This window comes from Otolemur garnettii, unplaced genomic scaffold, assembly GCF_000181295.1.
Source record: "Otolemur garnettii isolate 467f Iridium unplaced genomic scaffold, OtoGar3 scaffold00122, whole genome shotgun sequence".
NCBI classification, from domain to species: domain Eukaryota; kingdom Metazoa; phylum Chordata; class Mammalia; order Primates; family Galagidae; genus Otolemur; species Otolemur garnettii.
The window spans coordinates 3929966-3947972 of NW_003852517.1; the positions used below are offsets into that span (position 1 = coordinate 3929966).

Sequence of the window (18007 nt, forward strand, 5' to 3'; positions counted from 1 at the left end):
GAGGAGAGCACGGGCACAGGTGAACGGGGTGTGTGGACAGTCCCCAGGTGCGGCTGGAGGAGAGCACGGGCACAGGTGAACGGGGTGTGTGGACAGTCCCAGGGTGGCTGGAGGAGAGCACGGGCACAGGTGAACGGGGTGTGTGGACAGTCCCAGGGCGGCTGGAGGAGAGCACGGGCACAGGTGAACGGGGTGTGTGGACAGTCCCAGGGCGGCTGGAGGAGAGCACGGGCACAGGTGACCGGGGTGTGTGGACAGTCCCAGGGCGGCTGGAGGAGAGCACGGGCACAGGTGACCGGGGTGTGTGGACAGTCCCAGGTGCGGCTGGAGGAGAGCACACTGACCTGCGCCTGCCGCATCCTTCCTGCTTTCTTCCCTTCCACCCCCACCCCTCACATATCGCTGGCATCTTAACAGCACAGGAGATTGAGAAGTTAGAGTGCTTTTCTAATACTGTAAATACACACAGTCCTGGTAACCTAAATTAGAGGGAGGAGTATTTTGTTGATGAACTGAATTTGACAGTAAAATTTTGTTTTGAATATGTTTTCTCACTTGTAAGTTGTGAAAAAAATGTACATTTTGTCTAAATATTGATAGAGTTTAGCATATAAGCGCTGGAATGAACCTCAGAGGCTAGGCAGCCCAGTGGTTTCCAACCAGGCTGTGCATCAGAGGCACGGAGGGAGGTTTAAAAATATGGATTCCTCAGTCTCGACCCTTCCCTTTCACCCCCAGTGATCCTGATTCAATGTTAGTTTTGGCTTCCATCTGGTTATGGGGACCAGGGAATTTAAATGATCTCTTCACTTATCTGATGAGCAATCTGAGACCTAGAGAGGTAAGAGGTATGGTGATTTCTCCAGCGTCGCCCAGTAATATAGTGTATATGCAGATAAAGATTAAGCATAATGTGAAATTGACCCACTAGCTATATTCTGAATTACATCACTATTTTAGAATTATTTTATGTATTTGCATGTATAAGGCAATATTTCAGTTCTCTGCAGGCCACTTACATGGCTTTCCAATATGGTTCGGAACAGAAAGAAAGTAAAAAAAAATCCTGCAAGCAGCCAAAACTCTAACAATATCAAATAGACCACATATAAATCCCTCAAGTCTCTTTAACAGGGCTTACCTCCTGCTTTTCCAACCAGTGGGACAGAGATAGCTCATAGACTTCGTCTCCAAGGCTGGCCTTTCTGCTGCTCATGTCTCCAAAAGCCCAGCGGACCTCTCACAGATACCCAGTCAGCATCTTCACTCCGTGTGCTCAAAATTAAACTCGCGCTCCCCCTCCCATACCTGCTCCTGCTCTGCCGCCCTCTGATTCTGTTTATGACTCCACTCAGGTTCAAAATCATAGCGATGTCTTCGGTGCCTTCCTCTCCCGTGTTCCCCAAATATAATGGATTAATTCTCCTTCTGCTGTATCCCATAAATCTGTTCATTCCCTCTGCCTCTGCCCTAGTTAGGGCCCTCACAGTCTTATACTTGGACTATTGTAATAGTCTCCCCACCTGATCTTGTGTCCTCTGGTCTCTCCCTGCTCTAATCCATTTTACTCACTGTTGCCAGATTAATCTTCCTAAGACACAGCTCTGATTATGTTACTCTCCTACTAAAAACTTTCAATAGCTCCCCACTGACTATTGAAGAAAGTCCAAATTCCTTGCCCTGGTAATAAAGTCCTTTCACTTTCTGGTCCCAATCTACTTTTACCACTTTATTTCCCACTACTCACCTTCACAAACTTCATACTCAAGTTAAACTCAGCTACTTCTTTGTGGATTCTTTACCCTTTGTTTCGTCCATATTTTGCTTATGGTTTCAGAAATGTTCTTTCCTTCTTTCTATGCTCAAATCTTCCTTTCTTTTCAAGGACCAAATTCAGTGTCACCCCTTCTGATGAAGCCCCAGTTAGCCCTCTTCTGAACTCCAAGAATACTTTATCTGTATTAACTTTATAGAGCAAATCTACTTGGATTTTAGCAAAGTAGGCACATGCCTCGGCTCTGCTGCTAGATTAAAACTTCTTTGAGGGCAAGGATTTGCATCTTATCTGGGTATCCTCTCCAGTGCTGAGCACAAAAGAATGCTATTCACAAATATTTGAATGAGTTCATGCATGGAATGTTTCCACAATCTGAACATGGTTTTATATCTTCCTGTCTAAAGAAAATTAGAAGTAGTGCATTAGCAAAGGAATGAGGATCTTAGAGGCTTGCATAACAAGGAGTAATTTGATAGTTAAAGAAGAGAAATAAAAACTATAAAAAGAAGACATGAGAACTAAAAATATTACAGTTGTCTGGGGGTAAATAAGCACAGAAGCAAATAATCTTACAGTGTAAGGACCAAATGGTTAATTCCACAGTTTGAAAACCACAAAATAATATTATATATACGGCATATTTCTGTGTTTCCACAACATCATTAGTAAATATATAATAAAATTGTAGTTCAAGATAAAAACCCTGAATCATTTAGAAAACTTTGAATTGTGGTAAGTATATTCTAAGAACATTGGATATATATATAAAAATTTAAGATGTTATACATCAAAACAATATTAACAAAATAAAAAATCTTTTCATAATTAAGAAGAGATAAAATTCCGTTATGTGGAATATTCTATTACATAAACCTTGTTTGCATAATGAAGTTAGGTAAATAAGCTCTCTTTTTATACATGAATACACTGACATATTTTTCTGAATATTAGGGAAATATTAATTTTTCCCTAATCAAATATGCTCATGATAAACAATTTAGAAAATATAGGAAAGTAGTAATACAGAAAAAAAAAGCTAAAAAATTCTAGATTTCCAAAATTCACAATCTATTATTTTTTTAAAAAGCTTGGGATTATACAATATGTACAGTTATGTATGTTGCCATTTAATTTAATATGCAGTATAAACAGTTTATATTATTATAAGTTCTTCATAAATGTTTTAGTGGCTCAAAAATTCTATCCAGTGGATATGTCATACTACATTTAACCTGTCTCCTAGAGTTGAGAGTCTAGCTTATTTCCAGTTTTATGATATAAAAAGGTCTAATAAGATTTGCCAATAACTGATAACTGTTGAAGTATAGTAAGGAACTCAAAGAGGGTTCACCATGATGTTCTTTCTACTTTTGTATACATTTGAAATACGTAGAACAAAAAGGCAAAAACAAAAAGCATAACTATGTGTCTTAGTTTGTGTTTCTGTAACAGAATACTGGGTAATTTATAAAGAAAAGACACTGTTTTCTAGAGGTTGGGAAGTCTTCTATAAAGGAACCTAACATCTGGTGAGGGCCTTCTTGCTGTGTCATCCCATGGTAGAAGGTACAAGGGCAAAAGAACATGACCAGAGAGCAAGAAGGGGCCAAACTGGTTTTCATAATAAACCTACTCTCCTCTGCTCCATTATTGCAGCTAACCCCCTCCTGCAATAATGACATTAGTCCATTCATGAGGGCAGAGCCCTCATGACCTCTTCTTAGGTCCCGCTGCTCAACACTGCTGCACTGAGGAGTTTCAAACATACGAACTGCGAAAGCATATTCAAACTACAGCACTATGATAGTCATCTTGTGAACAATGGTTTTTGTTTACTTGCAATTATTTTCTTAGGTTAGAGTCTGGAACTAGACTGCAGGGTACAGAGTTTGACCCCATCATTTCATGATGAGTTAACTCTGGACAAGCTGCTGATGCTTTCTCAGCTTCAGTTCACTCATCATAATGGTAACTTGCAAGGCTGTTGTAAGGATTATGTGAAATGATGTGTATCAAGTCCCTTCCTCAGTGCCTAGGACATGTTAGTGGGCAATAAATGTTACCCTAAAAAACCAAAATACTGGTTGCATAATTATATGTTATGGCCGTAAAGAAACATCACATATAAATTTGGAAACATGCCAGAAACAACACACTTAAGTGTGCATCATCTTCATCTGCAGGCTAAGCACTTATTCCAAAGATACTTCCAATGCTAAAATAATTTAGACCCATAACTGCCATTCTTCAGTGTTTTCTAGGTACTGAGCTAAACATTTCCCGTGTTATCTCATTTAATCATCACGAGTTCTCTAAGCAATTACTATTACTATTTTCATTTTATAGCTAAAGAAACTGAGGCTTAACGATGAACTAACTTGCCCCAAATAACACAAAAAAGTTAGGCATATTTTCAAACATGGGTCTGAGATAGTGGAAATGACGTTTGTACCTTGTACTCTTTTGAACAGACTTTTTTTTTCAGACAGAGTCTTACTTTGTCACCTTTGGTGGAGTGCAATGCCATCATAGCTCACAGCAACCTCAAGTAATTCTCTTGTCTCAGCCTCCTGAATAGCTGTGACTATAGGCACCAGCTACAATGCTCAGCTAGTTTTAGAGAGAGGGTATTGCGCTGGCTCAGGCTGGTCTCAAACTCCTGAGCTCAGGTGAGCTAGTCCTAAGACTTCGGCTCCCAAAGTGCAAATACATCAACAGGTCTGGCTCTTTTGCATAGACTTTTGTGTTTCTAATCTTTATCCCTCAGAGGCAGATTCGAATTGTAGACACAATTTTGGCCGAATTTTGGATGTTTAACTGGATCTCTGGTTGAAGTATCTTTTTTCTTCCTTTCACTTTAATCAGCACTATTTATTTAAAAATTTTATTCTAGAAAATAATTTTTGGAAAGAAAAAGGGGTACTTTATAAAATAAGCTGCCCTTTAAGAATATATATCTCATCACCCAGTAAGATTAGTATCTTCTTGGTTTGAAACAATGATTTCCCACTGGATTGTCTATTTTATGCCCTGTGAAACAATCTATTATCAAACACCCACATACACAAACACATAGGCATACATACTCTGAAAAAAATCCTTTAAAGAGGTCCATATTTACATATTTCACTTTAAATATATAATCTATAAATGTGTATGCATGTGTGAGAGTAAGACACAGACCTTGAAAGTCTGAATTTGGAAGAACGCTGTGGAAGTCTGAAGAAAGCAGTTTTCTATAAACCTCATGAAAAGTTAAGTCACAGAAGGTCACAATTAAAAAAAATAGTCAGATGGCCAATTAAGTCTTTTATTCTGGATTTGGGGAGGCTACTTCTGTGCAACATACTTTAGACCAATGCAGTCAAAAAAACCAAAGGGGGTTCTGCCGTTCCTTTGCCTCAAACAGTACATTTATGCATCTGTATTATAAAAAATGTGCCAGCTCTAGCAAGCTCACAGTACTGAGCAAAGTGCTATAGTTACAGCTGGGAATTTGTCTTCCAGGCTGGCTCTATTTACTGGTTTTTTCTCCTGGTCTGTTCCTCCCTGGGGGGCCACAGTGGGTGTTTTTGGAAGAGTGGGGTAGGGGGATGAAGGAAAGAGTTTTTGTGAGTTCTATTTTGGATTTTGGTGAATAAGAAAGCAGGGAATTTGCTAGCCTGTTACTCAGTTATACTGAAACATGATGCAAACCGACTCAATTTGGAGCACAGAAGGTGCTGAAAAAATTTTCTAAGGAAGGCTTGAAATATCTAAGCCTGTCTTCAAGGAAGGACTTAGAAAAAAATTACCATGTAAATAGTAGAGGTATGTTGTTATTTCTTTCCCCACCCATGACCTATAAGTTACTACCCACACTCTTAGACTCTTAAAAGTAGCCAGTATGATATTTAAAAATTACATTGTCTTTTATCTTCAGTAGAATATTAAAAGGAACATACCTGGGTCTTCTTTACCAAGTCTCTTCTTCTGACATACACTGTTGGGAGCCTGGGCTGTAAATGTCTGAACAAGCTGCATTTCCATATTTGCATTGTTCAATCTATTTTCTTATTTTCCTGAATATGCCTGAACATATGTGTTCAGTATAAACATGCAATTGTGTGGACGTGGCTACGTGTGTTTCTAATTCTCTACTACCTTGAAAATGGTTCAGCTTTCTAGAAACAGAGCCACATAATTTTGTTTTGATTTGAAAAACTGCTCAGCAAATGCATGCAGGTCATAATGGCAGGTAACAGACCATTTATTGAAGTGCTGAAACAAATAGAAAACAAAGTCCAGGACACCATCACAGAGCGGCGCTTCCCTTGTGAGATACTCTCTGCTAAGTAAGGATTGAGTGAGACAATAATAAAACAAATACCCCTAGGCTTTTCAAACTGTAACAACCAGCTCAGGGTTAGCAGCGTTTCCAGACCTTGATGGTACAACGACGTTCTCAACCTTTGCTTTCAGACACTGGATCACTGCTTAAGTAGCCTTTATCTTTCCCCCCAATTTTTGTTGAAGATGCCCTTGAAATGGTATTTGTTCCTAACAAAGCATATGCATATTGGTGGCACCACTCTTAAAACCAACAATTGGGTTTAGCTTTATTAAGGAAAAAAAAAATTACAGCAACCTTTCATGCTGAGATTTCTCATGCTAGTTCTCAGCACAGAAGTGATTTTTTTTTCTTTTCTTTTTTTTTTACATTGCATAAAGCCTAGCAAGGTTTAAGTTTTCCCAGCAAGGAGAAAGTGTTTTTCAGCTGTTAAATATTTCAGATGCTTTTTTGGAATTTGGATAAAACTCAAAAACATGTTTGTTTTAAAATGTAAACCTTTTTATGTACAGAGGTTTGCATATAGAGAAATGCTACTACTATGTTTAAAGATACTTGCTTTTGAAATAAGGAAGTCACAGGCATTTAAATATAACACGCTGCACGTTGCTTTATGAACATCTTATTAGGCACTAATGTAAAAATGATGTTCTGGATGATCACCGATGCACACATTTGCTGATAGGATCACGTATATAGCACTGCTAGTAAGCGTACTTCTATATGAGAGCAAAAGATGGGTGGGTTTGAACTGAAGAACATCCTTACAGTCAGCTAATACGCTTTTTAAAGACCTTTCACTTCAGTTTCAACATATTTCTTTGCCCTAACCTTGCTGATCCCTCAGCTCGATGACTGGGTCAAAGCTGATACAATGTACCATCTTCTAAGAAAAAAGATGATGAGGAAACGCATGAAGGTATCAGCAGAGAGCTGGAGACGATGAGAAGTCGACAGAAGCCCTGTCAGTTTTTTAAACAGTTCAATGACTTGCATTGTTTTCTGTAATATAATCATTTTCCATTTTGTAAACAATGGAGAGAAGAACAATTAGTTTTATTTCTTATGTTATTAGATTGTAAAAGGCAAGGTTAGAAATATTGTTTCTAGAATAGTGACAAATGAGGTTATTTGCAAATCAATAGTCCTGTTTCTCTGTTTAAAAAAATAGCAAAATACAGTATTCCGAGGAAAGCCTTAACAGATCCAAGTATTCAATGACAATCTGAAATTTTTTCTTTTTAGAAGTTTGGTCAGTTTGGAGATAATGTATTTTACATGGCGTTAAGTATACATATGCATGTATATATTTTTGTGGCAGCACATTCTATCTCAAGACTGAATACCTTGAGATCTAAGTCTTTAGTTCAAGACAGAAATCTAGAAATGGCCCCGTCAACTCTACAAAGGGACACATTTGGAGAAACGCATTTCCTGCGAGCTGCTGATACTACTCATCAGAGCCGAAACTCAGTCCACACTCATCCTATTACTTCAGTGCTGCCCCACTTACTAAGCCAACGGAGGATAAGTTGCCAGAGAGGAGCTATGTCTTTAGATAAGGAATGCACAGGCTTCTCTTGAACATCACTGTTCATCACTGTTCTGGGAGGGATACAGAAAGACAACAAAGGTGAGATCCCTCTCCCATCTGCCTGCTAAATCCTTATTCATCCCTGAAGACTCAGATCAAATATCGCTTGTCTGTTAGGCCATCTCTGAGAAGCCCTACCAGCTAGGCAAGTATTGAAACATCTGTGGGTGCCTGTTCAGGCCCCCGCTGCATCCTTTAACACAATCTGTTTCACAGTGCATAACAGATACCTGTGTTGTGCCCATTCTTTCCCAACATGGAGTGGGCTCTTTTGGAGGAAGGATTGTGATTCTACTGCTCCTATACTGGAAGGACAATGTGAAGAGATGGTGTTATTGAAGCCCAGAGACCAAGATTGCCCAGGGACACTGGAATCACGCCTGCTTAGATGGAGTAAACCACAAAAGAAATATAGCTGATGATGACGACTCAAAGAAAGGTGAGGCAAAACCATGGCCTCTTTCTTCAGGAGATCATCTCATCACTCACAAATGCTTCATAAGCACCAAACACAACTTAAAATCTCACTGACATGGGTCAGGCACGGTAGTAAGCAAGGGGAGGGTGAGGTATAGGTATGTGGGCAAACACATCCCTGATGTGGGAGCTGGAAGATGGCGGGGCGGGGGTGTGTGTCTAGGACTAGAGACACAAAATAGCTCCATAGAGTGTCAAGTCCCAGCATGCCCAGAAGGGCCCAGAACCAGGCAGACATGAAAAGGGAGCTTGAAGACTTGAAGCACTTTTGGAATTGGGACAAGGAAGCACATCAGGGACTTACCTTGACAGGAAACTAAAGACCAGAGAGGCCCTCGGACATCTCAGTAAATTTGAGCATACACAGAAGTCAACGTTGAGAAAATCAGACACTGACCCCACCAGAATGAGCTGACCACATGTAACTGCTCCCCCACTCCCACTCTCATATTTCATTTCGATGACACTCCAAAGAAGGAGAGAGGAGACCACCACCAGAATGGAGGCTAAATCTAAGTTCACTCATAGGTAAAGAAAAGATCTGTCTTTTTTTTTTTTTTTTATAGTTTTTGGCCGTGGCTGGGTTTGAACCTGCCACCTCTGGCATATGGGGCTGGCGCCCTACTCCTTTGAGCCACAGGCGCTGCTCAGGCCTGTCATTTTTAATGGGTCTAATTACCTTCCAATTTAAAGCAAATTGTAGACATGATGAATGGGGGAAGATATTATCTTTATCTACCCAATATCTTTGTTTTTCTTGGGGGGGGGGGTGGTTTAGATATCTTTATTCATGACCCATAGTAGGAAGTATGTTATATATTGAGATCCAGTGATTGCATATAAATATAAATATGTAAAAGTATGTGTGTTTTATAGTCAGAAGGTAACTGATTACTCAAATTTTAAATCTTAAAAGATTCTTCATAATTCTGTGAGTAGCTGTTTGCATAGTTAGAGACCTAGCAGACTTCTAACTTTTAATCAAGAACTTTCCAAAACTAAGAACAAGTCCTCATTTTCTAGTTCCATCTTTGAAATTCCATTATAATTCATTCTTTACCTTATTCATTCATGATTCATTAATTCTCCAAACACTTACTGGGAGCCTAATACATGCCTTATATTATATACCTGAAAAGCATAGCTAGGCCAATTACTCCATAGTTACTTTAGATTGATGACAGTGTTGGTCAAAAGGTTCTTAAAAACATAATGTTTTCTCTCTAGCCCAAGAGCCCCGATAGCATCTCTTTTAACCTTATTGTGGTTCTAGTATAACACCATGTCTATCATGTCTATTTTTATCTCTTTTTCATATTTAATCTTAAAAATGTTATGGGTACAACCACAAGATTTTAGTACATCACACTATTTGAAAATAATTTTTCCATAATAAGGTCTTCCTCACATCTTTCATGATACCCAAAATATTTACACAAATTTTCTCTTATGCCTGATGCATAGAACCCTGGCTATTATGTACTTTACAGTGACTCTGCAAATAAATGAGCTAAAGTATGTGAAGTTCTAAGAAGCAGAGTAAAGAAACAGCACACTAGGTCCATCAGAGACAGCTTGACTGCTTCTCTCCTGGGAAGGATAGTTTATATACAGCAAGAAGAAGACAGGTCATCAGTAGCTATGATTAGATCTTCCCTAGGCAGATGTGCCCTTTTCCAGTAGAAGGTGTTAAATAAGTATATGGCTGGAACCTAATTCAATTATTGACTTGGTTCTTCCGGGTAATGGTTAACACTATAGACCAAAGACACAGAAAATACAGATGACTGAATGATATGTAAGTGGGTAAGAACATGAGCCTCTCGCCTCACCATGTAGGTCATGAGTCAAGGTCATACATAGATTTATTTACTTATTTTTGAGACAGAGTCTCACTCTGTTGCCCCTGGATGGAGTGCCCTGGTGTCATAGCTCACAGCACTCTCAAACTCCTGGGCTTAAGCTATCCTCTTGACTCAGCCTCCCCAAGTAGCTGGGACTGCAGGCATGAGCCACCACCATGCCCAGCTAGTTTTTCTATTTTCAGTAGAGACAAGGTCTCACTCTTGCTCAGGCTTGTTTGGAACTCCTAAGCTCAAGCAATCCACCTCCCTTGGTCTCCCAGAGCGCTAGGATTACAGGTGTGGGCTACTGTCCCTGGCCCCAAGGTCACAGACTTAATAGTAAGAGTTACTACTTTCTAAGAGTAAAATGCTTTGAAGCTTTTAGGAGAATTTTAAATGACTTAACCTTTTAATTTGGGAATTATGATTTGGGCATTATTAAAATATTACAATTGGGTATTGTTTCATCAACATAATCATAGACCACCTATTCAAAAGACCCTTTTAGTAATTCTTTCTATTGTTAGAGGTATAGTTAGTTTTCTGCATATAGTTATTCATCTTCTAAGGCTTCTTACTCTCTGTACAAATGACAAACTGGCACAAACACACAGGCACAAGGAAAAGAAGTAACTGCTAAGATGCCATACGTGGGGACATTGCAGCCTTCAAGCACTAGAGGCCAAAGGTACCAGAAACATGGGCAGACAGCTTAAAATTGTCCCTTCTTATGTTTGTGCATTGTTTCTATATGGAAAATTACATTTCTCTGGGAGTATATGTGTAAATATGCATCTGCTAGTGTTTTGGCAACTCTAAGTTACCTAAATTAGTTTTGATCAACACTGTCGGATTTTTAAACCCACCAACGTAATAAAAGCAAGTTTAAAAAAACACAAACAAACCCTACAGTACATTGTGTGCTCTGCTGTTCCAAGCCTCGGCTTCAAGACAAAAGGAGAGCGAGACTTTGTCATTCGCTAGCTGTTAATAATCAAGAGAAGATCTGCCAGACAAGCTCTTCAAGGGCTCTGTCTGTCTGGACCAGGTATATACTGCAATACACAAAGGGCTTTGCAGGGGGAGAAAAATGAGTGTTCATGGACAATGATGCAGCTTTCTTAATTAAGATTTTCATTACTGATACATACATTAAGTTCTGCAACTGCAAGAGCCAAAGCACTGTCATGTGCAGGTAGATGTCCCTGATTCCATCTTCAGGCAGTAAAGCTAAAACATATTAAATGTGCACCCAGCAAATGTTGTGGGAGCCAAGAGAGCTCCAGAAATATTTCTGTTGGAATGCAGAGAGGCCACATTATAGGCAGATTTGTAATGTACCTATTAGGTAGGAGAGAGGCTCATATCAATAGACGGTATGTGTGCGCATGCATGCATATGTGGGTGCGTGTGTGTTTGCATATGGGATTGATTTGAGGTCCTGGACCACAGGCAAAGGTAGCTTAGCTGACCTAGGAATAATCCCTACATAATAACATGAATAGTTCAGGCCTTAAAAGAAACTTTGATCTTTTAAATTTGTCAATGCCTATTGCTGAGAAAGGAAATAAAGGACTGATTTTTGGAGTAGTTTTTGAAAGATGGCAAAGACTCATGTATATAGCTGGCCCTGACTCTGCCCCTCCTAGGGTCACTCAGTCTATTTTCCCTGGATCCACAGGCTGGTCTGCAAGTCAGTGGGATCTGCCAAGGGGTATACTGTTCCCATGAAATAATCTGACTGTGGTAGGGAAAAATCTTTTTTCCTAGACCAAGTTGTTTTTACAAAAATAATTTTGCTAAGAGATGAGAGGAAACTAAAACCGTACACAATCCTAGAAATGTATGAATGTCTCAAGTGCATGTTTTTGATTCTCTCTTAACTAAAGCCTACATCTTAGGGTGGCTGGTGCAATTGAGGTACACTCAGCTCTCTGTTGTTTTTCTGGCTTCTATTTGCATCCTTTCCTATTTCTAAGTCTGCATTTATTTAGCAGGTCATCCAGAGAGAGCTCCTAACTCTTTTATAAAGAACACCTCAATCTCCTGGTCATTACTTGAGTAGAGATGAGAGACACTGTTTTTTTTGGTTTTTGAGACAGAGTCTCACTTTGTCACCCTAGGTAGAGTACTATGGCATCATAGCTCATAGCAACCTCACGCTCTTGAGCTCAAGTGACTCTCTTGCTTCAGTCTCCTGAGTAGCTGGGTCTATAGGTGACCACAACACCTGGCTATTTTTTTTAGAGGTGGGGTCTTGGTCTGGCTCAGGCTGGTCTTGAACTCATGAGCTCAAGCAGTCCGCCAGCCTTGGCCTCCCAGAGTGTTAGAATTACAGGTGTGAGCCACTGTGCCCAGCCAGAGACACTGAACTTAAGGAGAGATTAATTTATTATAATAGTAAAAAATTGTGCATTCATTTATTACTGGGAACTGTGGTCTAAATGTGTCCCACAAAATTCAAATGTTGAAACATAACTGCCCATGTGATAGTTGTAAGAAATGGGGTCTTTAGGAGATGGTTAAGTCATGAGGGCTTTGACCTCATGAATGGATTAGTACCCTTATAAAAGAGGTATAAAGGAGCTGCCTCTCTCCTTTGTCCTTCCAGCTTCTGCCATGGGAGGACACAGCACTCACCACCTCTTCTGCGGTGTAAGGACAAAGCAAGTGGTAACATCTTGAAGCAGAGAGCAGTTCTCAACAGACACCACATCTGCTGGTGCCTTGATTTTGGACTTCTCAGCCTCTAGAACTGTGAGAAATAAATTTCTATTGTTTATAAGATACCTAGTCTCAAGTATTTTGTTATAGCTGCACAAATGGACTAAGACACAAGGTAAAAGTTTTCATCTGGAATTTAAATTCAATCTCCCATTTTCTAAGAAGGAGTAAGTCAGGGTCCAATATCAAAATGGTTCAAAAGGAGTTCTTCAAAGTGTTTGGCTATAGTTCTTTGTTGATTGGATCAAAACTCTGAATAATGGCGGTCAATAAGATTTCTCTTGGATTCCGGCACTAAGATTCCGATCTCTGAAGTAGTTTTCTGGAATGTTATCCTACATGTCTAAAACAATTTTTCCCTAGGTGGATCAGAAATTTGGGCGAGAATGCTAAACACACAGGCTGCTGAGACATGGTTTGTCTCTGTACTTATTCTAGATGAGTGATATTAATGATTGTAGTAATAAGACAATGAAGAAACTGGTTCTTTATAAATAAATGGATAGTGTACATACACCCTGTCAACAGATACTACATGAGTATTGGGAAGTTCAAATAGTGTTAGATTCTTCCTAACCTTTACTAAAAAGTAGTGTTATAAAACTGATAGAGGAGTATGTGAAATTTACTGTTGAAGTATCAAAATAGTGGACCTTCTTTATGTATGGTGGTGCTGGATAAAAGCAAAGAAAAAAAATCCCATGAAATTATCTTGACTGAAGAGTTTCCATTGTTTCTCTTCTGTATGCTTGACTAGCTCATAAGGATGAGACCGAAGGGTTTTAGCTATACCTTCTACCCATATACTGTCACAAGACACATGTTTCTCTTACCAAAAATATAGGTTAATTGTAAATTAGAGGTGATAATTATTTTCCATGTACCAAAAAGCCTAGAAATTTATAAGGAGAGACTACTAGAGACCCATTTCAGCCTATCAAAGTGAGAAAGATAAGGTGTCTTGTTCCAGAAAAATATCTAGAAGTGATTCCCTGTGCTAAGGGTGAGGTGGATGTACCTGATCTGTAATCAGTCGCTGTCCATATAGCCTCTCTACCCATCCACAAAACTCAGCTTTGAACAGGCTACCACGTTTGGGAAAGAAAAGAGTAAGAATAACAGAAGACATCATTGCAGTGTCCCCATCTGGCCCCCGAGTATGAACTATGTTACAGAAGCAAGGATATAAGAAGTGGAGTTTTCTAAGTGCATCATCAGAGAGTGAGACGCTTGCTGCTCTGAGCCAGTCTTGTGATCTCTGATAGTCCCACTGGCAGCACTAAAGCCTAACTCACCACCACACACTCACACCTTGCGGGGCATTTGACTGCTCAGGTAAAGAACAAACTATTTACAGGCCTGGTTTCTACCACTCTCCTGCGATTGGCCCAAGGGGACTTCCACAGAAGCTTTAACTTGTTTACCTCTCCTCTGCTTCCTTTTCTGGACACTAAGGATTGAAGACACACATGACTTTCATATACATAATTTTCTGCCAAAGAGTGGGGAGAAATGCCCTGGAGCACATGCCATCCCTTATCATCTGCAAATGAACTCCTCCTGCTGAAGGAATACTGCAATTACCACTCAGACCAATGTGCTGCAGCCAACTCCTGCCCCTCTGGAAGACCGGGAGAACTCCTTCCAGAACCCAGATGCTCCCTCTCCCAACACAGGGAAGAAGCCCTGTCACAGTTTGTACTGTGCAGGCTGAGGTGATGCTGTCAGTGTGGTATTTCTGCTTCTCTAGTGTCTTTCACTTTCCCTGAAGTTGCTGAAAAATATTCCATTTCATTAAGTATGTAGTAATACACATGGGAGTCAGAGAGAGGGGAAAGATGGAGGACATTGATGACATGGCCTCTAGCACTTTATTTATGAGAACATCCAGAAATCTCTATCTACATCTGGTAGAAGAATAGTGTCAATCCTGCCCTGGAGACATGGATCAGGCAATGTTGCCAGTGTGTATTTTTCCCTTCCTGATAATTTACGTATTCTGGGGTCTGACGGCAGAGCACAGATGATTATTTTTATATTCATGTGAGTGAAGAATTTGCCCGTCCTTTTAGGGGATGGTGATGCCAAACATAAACATATGTACCCAAGGAAAGGCATCCTCCCCCCACTCCAAACACCAACATTCCCCTGCCTGGTGCTTTGCTTCCCAAGACAGGCCCCACCCAGGAGGATGGTGAGAGTGAGTGTGGCCATCAGGGCACAAGAAGCAGAGCTTGCGGTGACCTTGAAGGACTTAAGGAAACACACTGCCTTTGCAGTAAAGATTTAGACTATGAAACCAAACATTTGTTAGACTGCTCCTTTGTTGTTTCCCAATTCTTATGTTGTTATTTATCTTTTCATTGTTGATTTGTAGCTACTCTTAAAATATTAGAGATAACGTCACAAATATTTTTCACAGTTTTTAAAAACTCTTTCCTACCATAGCAGTTTTTATTTGCATGTAATAAAATTTAATATAGTTTTCTTTAAATTTTCAGGCTTTGATTTTATGCCTGGAAAATGCATCCCATACTCCCAATATGAAAATATTCATTTATAGGGCAAAAATTACAACTGACAATTACAGAATTAGTAAGGATGCGGAAAAGTAGAACAGGGCAATTTCTCTTTTGTTGGTAGAGACACAAATTGATGTAGTTTTTACTGGAGGACAGTTTATAAATATATACGTTTTACTTTGGCAGTTCTACCACCATAAATTTGTCCTAAGGAAATAATCTGGTAAGTGCATTTTAAAAATATGTATGCATTTGTGTACATATAAAGATAGTTATTGTGGTACTGTTTTGTAAGAAAAAAGTTCCAGATATCACAAATGTCTGTCAGGGTGTGATAGTCAATAAGTTATCTATATACTGGAGAATTATGTAACTGCCAAATGGGGAATGTAGACCTATATTTATTCACATGGAAAAAAGCCTATTGCAATAGTAAGTGAAAAGAGCAGATTATAACACACTAAGTAACTTTCTTTTAAAAAGAAAACGACAGAGAGTGAGAAAGAAAAAACGATGGATAAGTAGATATGTATTGAAAAATATTTTCCAAGTATTAACAGTGGTTATCTCTGGGCTGTGAGATATTGGATTAATTTTACTTTGTTCTTTTTAGATACCATCATTGTAACAAATTCAAACAAAACTACATGTATGCTTTTTAGAATTAAAAATTAGAACTTTTACTTTGGGGGAAAAAAGAGCTCATATAAACCATGAAACAAGTACTTAGAAACTCCAATATGATTTTCATAGTCATGAGCAATTACCAGCTCTCTAAGTAGGGTGACATCATTGCCTGACCAATTTCTTTTTTTTTTTTTTTCCTGACTAATTTCTTAATGGGTGATATCACTGCTTGCTTCAAGTTTCCTCCAAGTTTTACAGTTTCAGGTGATGCATAGTAGTTTAAAGGATTTCAAACAATAAAAGATCAAAGCAAAAATAACCCAAATATTTGTATCTAAGGTATAGTTAAGTAAACTCTGGAGCTATCATGTAGAAGTACATGATTCTGACATTACAGTGATTAATTACACTAGAAAGTATTTATTGTATAGAGAGAGTTAAAAAAATAAATAGGATAAACTGTATACATGACATACAAGGCACACTCAGTTACGTTACATCTAGAGAACGGACTAGAAGGGGATCTAGAAATTTTTAATAATGGTTGTTTCTATGTAGTAGAATTATGGATGTTTTCCACTCACCCTATACTTTCTTAATATTTTACAGTAAGTGTGAATTATAGAATCATGAGAGAAGTAAATATTAAAAAAATACAGCTGCCTTGCTCAACAGCTGCCAAATATTACCCCAGATGTATCTGCAATTTAGTTTTGAGTCAAATGGTCTTAATGCTGTTTCCTAAAGGGACTCTAGCAGAGTGGAATGTGCTCAAATAAAGGAAAGCCATCGCTGCCACCACCTCTTTCTAACCTACTGTTTTATAATGGTTAAAATAAATCAGAGTACGGGATCCTACTTGTATTGAAAATTAGAAACTTCTACCTCTTTCAGATTCTCTTTGTATCTTTTCTTACATTGCCTGCAGCTGGAATTTAATTAATCTATGGCACCCCAGTCTGTTTCGGGTCTGAAAGCTGTTTTTGGAGGCTGGCGGTGTCGATCACCATTAGGGATAGAGGATCATTTATTCATTTCAAATGGGAGTCCCCTGGAATAACAAACAAGGCTGAGCTGCTACATTAGTTCTTCTGTACTTAGTAACCTTCTTTCCCTTCTTTCCAGCTCTGCCATCCTTCCTTCCCTCTTACCTATCCATGCTTCTTTTCTCTCTCTCTCTCTTTTAAATAAACAGCCTTTTTGTAGAGCTAGATACCAGTTCCTAAAATTTAGAGACGATTCACACAGTACCAATACTGCATTTCAAGTAGATGATTTAATTGTTCCTAAATGATCATATTTTAGCAAAATGATAATAGGAGAAGTCATAGTTGTCACTCATATACGTATGATGCATATTAGAGGCTTGGCAATAAGGCAGAGAGTAGAAGTTTTCTGGGAAATAAAAAAAAAAGACTGGGTATTGTGAGGATGGGGTGAGAGAAGGAGCAGGCTTAAGAAGGAAAAGACAAGACGTGGGTCTCTTTGTCTTTGGCAAAGGTAATTTAATCTTCTACGCCAGCCATTTTGGACCAGATGGCAGCCTGGAAATCACCCTCGACTATGAGCTATTTGATGGCAGAGATGGTGCCTCACTCTCCTTTGTATTACTCTGCACCAAATACAGTGCCTGGTGCAAAACAGGTGCTCAGCAACACTTGGAGAATGTAGCCGGGGGCTTTCAAAAAACAAACCAACCAATGAACAAAAAGGAAGCTAACACTCCTAATTCCTTTAACAAATACTAGGAGAAACCCTACCCAACTTTGACCTCAAATCCACATTTCTTCTGATTCTCCACCTCGGCTGCTGAGCTGCTACTGAAAATCACACTGCGAGGCAGACAGGCGTCAGCTTTAACCCGCCAGCCTCACCTGGGCCTTCCATGCTGCCAAGAAGAATTCCTATTAAGTTTCTCTGGTCACCATGCTGTCCCATTTGTCTTAGAAACTATTTTAAGCCTCTACTTTCCTAAAATCTCCTTCCTACTTATTCTTAGCAGGTTGTTGCCCCTTAGGAACCATCATTTGGGAAGCCTGTGAACTTGTTAGGACCAAACTTACACAGGCTTGCATCTGCTCTTACCCTTTACTCTTACTTTCTGTTTTTTTT

General features: G+C 39.2%; 1 protein-coding gene across 19 annotated transcripts in view; it reads right to left on the reverse strand.

Annotated features, from left to right (window-relative positions):
* Nucleotides 1-18007, reverse strand: part of ZBTB20 (zinc finger and BTB domain containing 20) — a 777433-nt gene that overhangs the window by 139178 nt on the left and 620248 nt on the right. The gene's annotated exons all lie outside the window — the stretch shown is intronic.